We start from the raw sequence: 6279 nt of genomic DNA, 5'->3' as shown, positions 1-6279 counted from the left end.
CCCGGATAATCTGTTCCTCATATAGATTGAAAAGATACAGAGACAGGACACATCCTTGACACACACCCTTCCCAATTTTGAATCATGCAGTGGTTTCTTGCTCTGTTCTGATGACTGCCTCCTGATCCAAGTATAGGTTAATGGAATGCATAAATATTTACATAGTAGGTATTGGTAAAATGAGATGGACTGGCATTTGACATTTTGAGTCAGACAATCATATGATCTACTATGCTGGAGGCTTAAAGTTGAGGGAAAATGGTGTTGATTTCATAGTTTAAAAAGTCATTTCTAGATCGCCCTCTTTCTCTTCAGTGAGGAGGCCGAGCAGCAGATGCAAAGATGCAGATCTTTGTGAAGACCCTGACTGGCAAGACCATCACTCTTGAGGTCGAGCCCAATGACACCATTAAGAATGTCAAAGCCAAAATCCAAGACAAAGAGGGCATCCCTCCTGACCAGCAGCATCTCATATTTGCGGGCAAACAGCTAGAGGATGTCCGTACACTCTCAGGCTACAACATGCAGAAAGAGTCCACCCTGCATCTGGTGCTACGTCTGCGTGGTGGTATTATCGAGCCTTCCTTGCGCCAGCTTGCCCAGAAGTATACCTGCAACAAGATGATCTGTCGCAAGTGTTATGTTTGCCTGCATCCCCGTGCTGTCAATCACCTCAAGAAGTGTGGGCACACCAACAACCTGCGTCCCAAGAAGAAGGTCAAATAAGAGCCCACTCTTCACTGGCTCTCTTGCCTCTTTCAGGTGGCCTTCTTCTGAGCCCCATGATCCTGGGCCCTCAATAAAGTCTCTTTCATTGAACTGAAACAAAAAAAGAAAGAAAAAAAGTCATGTCTAGATCTGTCTTGAAATACAGTGTTGTGAGTTACAGGATAATATCTATATACAAAAATACCACCATCATTCAAATATATACACCAACAACTAGAGCCACAGAGGAGAAAATAGAAGATTTCTACCAACTCTTGCAGTTAGAGATTGATAGAACATGTAGACAAGATGGAGGGAACAGAGAAGGATCAGAAAACATGGACAAAAATGAAGCTGGAGATACAATGATAGAAATGAATCTATAAGTCATTGCTTACACACACATGTGCATATGTACATGTGTACATGAATACATGTGCATAAACACACATGGAGCTCCAGTGAGGAGCTTCCAATTATTGACACAGATGGGTGGTTCAAATTCACCAACTATTCTGCTCTGCAGGGAAAAAATGGGCAAATCTTCTCCTGTGTGATTTACAAACTCAAAAAATTCCACTAGAAAGTCAACTAAGAGTGAATTAAAACTCACCTACACATAAAAAATAAAACATATGTGTGTATGTATACAAGTATATGCATATTTATATGGAAATTTTAAACTGTTTCCAAAAAAGATAGAAGAATAAAAACATGGTAATATTTCAAGATCTAATTTTTAGGAGTTACTAATTTCTGTTTCCAGAGAGGATACACACACACACACACACACACACACACACACACACACACACGACCTATCCTCTCTACCAGGAATTTCTTTAAAAGAAGATGAATCAAACTTGGGAAAGAATTCAAACTCGTTGAATCTACATCCAGGTGCCCTCTCAGGAGAAAAAGAATTCCTTTCTTGCTCTCAGGGGGAAATCTGCACAAAGGCATGGAAGTGGCCCATTTCCAGGCCTGGCAAGCAGGCCAGTGCTCAGCGCATCTGTGGATCAACAACTGGCTGGCACAAGTAAAAGCAGCTGGATTAACTTCATTGCCTTTGTCAATGGCCCTGCTCAAATGCATAAGACACTTTCCAGAGTGTGAGAGACATGAGACGGGCTTTGGCTAATACCAGAATTATTAAAGGAATCATATACGCACCTTGGTTTTTGTCCCATAGAGAATACATATGCACCAAAGCCCCATTTCTCCTTTGCCAGGTGTTAGCCACAAACATGCCACCAGCAGGCTGTAGGGTAGACTCAACAAAGGCATTCCTTGGGCTTTTCCAGGGACACAATAACATGTAATCCCTTAAGAATCTGAAGTCCATTTTCAAATATCTAGCCCTTTTTTTCTTCTCTACACATACATCATCAGATCAAAATGATACAAATTCTGAAAGCTGAAAAGATGTTTGGCAAAGGAACTTCAGCAGGATTGAGTCAGAATGTTGATGGAGCACATGCAACTTTAATTCGGATTAGGATCCTCCAGTTGAAAGAAAATTGTGTAGTCTTGCCAAACCTTCACTCTCCCCCCTCCTCCCACCCACCCTCCAGTGATTAACAGCAGTCTCCTAACAAGTATTCTGGTAGCATCCTCAAGTGCATTCCAATGGACAGTTCATTTGTTAAATGCCTACTATGTGCCATAGTGTAAAACTGTTTGCCTTCATGAGGAGGAAGGAATTTTTTTTTCCTAGCAAGCCAATTCTTGGCAAATATTTCTGAGGTAAATCGGGATTTATGTGAAGCTTAACACAGGGGATGTGGGCTCCAGATGGTCTTTGAGCGCAAACTCTTAAGAAAAGCAGGGCTGACCTTAGAGTGTAAGGAGCACGTTTTTACAGATTATTATGGCATCCGTCAGTTGAGGACTCTTGAGTAATGTCTTTCATAGGAAATTGGCCAAGTTATCTGCCTCTTTTTGAAGGTCTCAGTTCAGAAAGAATATGCTCATGAGGCATTCATTGATTTCAGAAGGTGAACCCTCGGGGTATAGAAAAGGTGTGCTGAAACCCTCAAAAATGCGTGATCTCCCTTCATCAGCCAGGATCAATCACTACATTAAAATAATAAATAAATGCAAGAATATTTCCATGTGTTAGCTTAGAAAGTATATCCACAATGATAGGCTCAGTCCCAGGAAAGCTGGTGTATCAGGGCAAACCTAATCGAGTTCTAGTTTAGAAGAGTCCAAAACATATTGAGAGAAAGGAAGGTAAAAGGTACATAGAGATGTCTTTGAAACCAACAAGTGAATCCTTAAAACACCTTAATTTAAGCTTAAAACCCCAGAATTGTATATATTTCTTCCCATCTCTTCTGTTATTTTTCACCATTCATGATTTTTTAGGCAAAATACAGTATCCCTCTCCCTTGCCATCACATGCTGCCGCTGCCATTATGTGCCCTATGATCATTCTAATATTGAGGGCCATCATTTCCATCTTTGTATCCCATAACTTCTATCCCAGTGGCTGGCACAGAGTAGATCCTGAAAGGATTCTTATGGGAAGGAACTAGAAAATAAACTTTCCCTGGTTCTGAACTCATTTCTTCTCATTTGATAATTTAGAAGTCTTTCTCCACCTCCCTTCTTTTCTTTCTCCCTCTCCCCCTTAATTTCATGAATGTCTGTCTTGTAGACTCAAAGAAGGGAACTCTGGAGGTCTAGTTTGTAGAGGGTTAGGCTGCTAACCCAAATGTCATGCCTCAAACCTATCAGTGGTTTCTCAGAAGAAATATCCTCTCAGGCAATTCACACCCTCAAAAACCCAGCAGAGAGTCAGCTGTGAGTCAGAGCCACCTTGATGACAATGAATTAAGTTGAGACTCAAAGAGGGACAAAGAGAGATATTTCATGATTTTGGAATAAAATTCAGAGATCACTTGAATAGTGATCTTGAAAGCTAGTAATAGAACAGTAGTGCAGCTGTGCTATGATATGGGAACTAGCTTTATGTGGTTTTGAGCTATAAGACAATCCAATGTATTTGTTAAACACATGTTAAAAAGAATACCTTTTTCTGAGGTCCCAACTTATTAGTGATGTAACCTTTTACAAGTCATTTAAACTCTCTGAAATGATATAAATCTTGGGAATTGTGTCTGTGTGTGTGTGCTGCAAATATACCCCAAAACAAAAACTCATTGCTGTCAAATCATGTTCAACTCACAGCACAATATTCTCCAGTTACGCAGTTTCCACATGTATAATTCAATGATTACTTAGTTCTCAATCCTTGTCTCTATCTCATTTCCTAAGTCATTATTCTATAAGTAACATAAGCTCAGTACCTGCCAAACAAAAGCTCTCCATGTCCTCCCCCTTATACTACAAGATACCATTTTTCTCTATATATATTTTCTTCTTTTACATAAACTTTAACTTCTATCTCTGCTTACTCCATATAGCTTTGATTTCTAACTACTTACTTCATATAAATAACATTATACAATGTTTGTCCTTATTTGGTTTGGTATAACGTCTTAAAAAAGCAGCTCTGGTGGTCGGTCTAGTGGTAAGAAGCTGCTCTGCAATTCCGAAGGCACACTGTTTGAATCTACCAGTATCTCCTCTGGAGAAGGATGGTCAATCTCTCCCCATGTGAATAACTGCCTATGTTAACCCGCCAAAGGGTTGGCTAAGGGCCAATTCCAACTTCACAGCATATAATAATAACAACAACAATAGCAATGTGTTCAAGGTTCATCCACATTGCAGCATGCAGGTAACAATTCTGATGAAAACAAATTCATATATGTGAAATGCTTACTTCAGTATCTGGTACACAGTAATCTCTCAAATATTAGCCATCTAATTATTAATCAATAACATATGTTTAGCATTTGAGGGATGAATAGGCATATATATATATATATATATATATATATAATCCAGCAAAACTAGGTACCAAACTGTTTTATATGTTACATTGCGTGCAGGGCACTAAATTGAAGATGAACAGTTCTGTTGCTGAAATCTCACAGTGTAATCCCCCAAACTGAAATGGAAGCACATAATTTATACAGGGTCGTGTACACTATGATATAACAATTAGGGAAGCTCTGAGGTTGCAGAGATGTTAAATAGTTTTCATGTTAAAATTGGTTGCAACATGCTTTGCTCTTTCTTTTTCAGTGTCCAACTTTCAGGCAAAGCTTCTTAGATGTAATGATGGTGAAACTTCATGTTACATACTGTGGGCATGTTGTCAAGAGGGTCCAGTCCTCATGAAAAGACATTATGCCTGGAAAGATCCAAAGATGAGAAGATGTTCAATGTGATGGTTTGACCCAGTGACTATAACGCTGGGCTTGAGCATGTTGGACATCAGGAGGGTGGCACAGGACTGGGCAAGATTCTGATTTGTTGTTCATAGTATCATGATAAGTCATAATCAACTCAATGATGTCTAACAAAAACTACGACCTGCTGCGGGCCACTGTGTTGAAAAGAATTCAGAAGCTCAGTTCAGGTTCATTTGAACAGAGTACTGTGATCAATTAGTAATGTCTTTCAGGAGTGGGAGATGGAAGTGAGGGGATTTGTGTGTGTGGTTCAAATGTGCCACACATTAATCATCAGAATTTTCCTATTGAGAAAAGACTCACAAGGAAGGCTTCCCAGGGGAGTGGACATCTGCATTCGATATCCTTGTGTTATAAGAAGAGCAGACACTCTGGGTTTAAATCTGGGCTTTAACCCATTGCTTTGTGCAAGTAATTAAGCATTGCTAAGCTTTGCTGGCTGCATGGGTAAAATGGAGATAATTATGCACCTTTATTGTATGTTGATTAAATGTGAAAATGTACAGCAAAGGGCTCAACCCTCAGTCAACACTTTGTTGTTGTTGATTGCCTTCTAGTCGAGTATGACTCATAGTGACCCTATGAACAAAAGGCCTGAAGCCTCTCCAGCTATTGACATTTATCAAAGTTCATAGAGTTTCCGGAGGCATGTTGTTTAGGAAGTGGATGCCACTCCTGCTTCCAAACTTGTCATAGTATGTTATTGTTATTATGTGCCATTGAGTCACCTGTGATGTATAGCAACCCTATGTACAGCAGCTCTGAACCCTTCCCTGTCCTGAGCCAGTCTCACAAAATCTGACACACCAACCCCCATGGCCCCAGTCATTGTAACTATCCATCTCATGCAGGGTCTTCCTCTCCTGCGCTCTCCTACCCTTCCGAGCATGAGGTCCTTCTCCAAGGACTGATCCCTCCTGGCCATGTGCTTAAAGTAAGTGAGGCAGAGCTTCAAAATCCTAGCCTCCAAGGAAAGACTTGGTTTCAACTCTCTCTAAGATAGACCTGTTTGTTTCCTTGGAAGTTCATGGTATGTTCAAGACTTTTCTCCAGCACCACAACTCAAAGGCATCTATTCTTCTTCTGTCATCCTTAGTCATTGTCCAGCTGTTGTTGTTGTTATGTGCCGTCGAGTCATTTGCGACTCATAGCGACTCTATGCACAACAGCCCTAAGCCCTGCTCTATCCTGCACCAACCGCACCGCCTCTGACACACCCAATTACCCCAGTCACCGAATCAAT

General features: G+C 40.5%; 1 pseudogene; it reads left to right on the top strand.

Moving 5' to 3' along the window:
• The first annotated feature begins 315 nt into the window (after positions 1-315).
• On the top strand, positions 316-726 carry LOC102845740 (annotated as a pseudogene).
• The last annotated feature ends 5553 nt before the right edge of the window (positions 727-6279 follow it).

The sequence above is a fragment of the Elephantulus edwardii genome, unplaced genomic scaffold (assembly GCF_000299155.1).
Source record: "Elephantulus edwardii isolate Elephantulus edwardi_28Jun2011 unplaced genomic scaffold, EleEdw1.0 scaffold00132, whole genome shotgun sequence".
Classification (NCBI taxonomy): Eukaryota; Metazoa; Chordata; class Mammalia; order Macroscelidea; family Macroscelididae; genus Elephantulus; species Elephantulus edwardii.
This window is presented reverse-complemented; position numbering and strand designations above follow the sequence as displayed.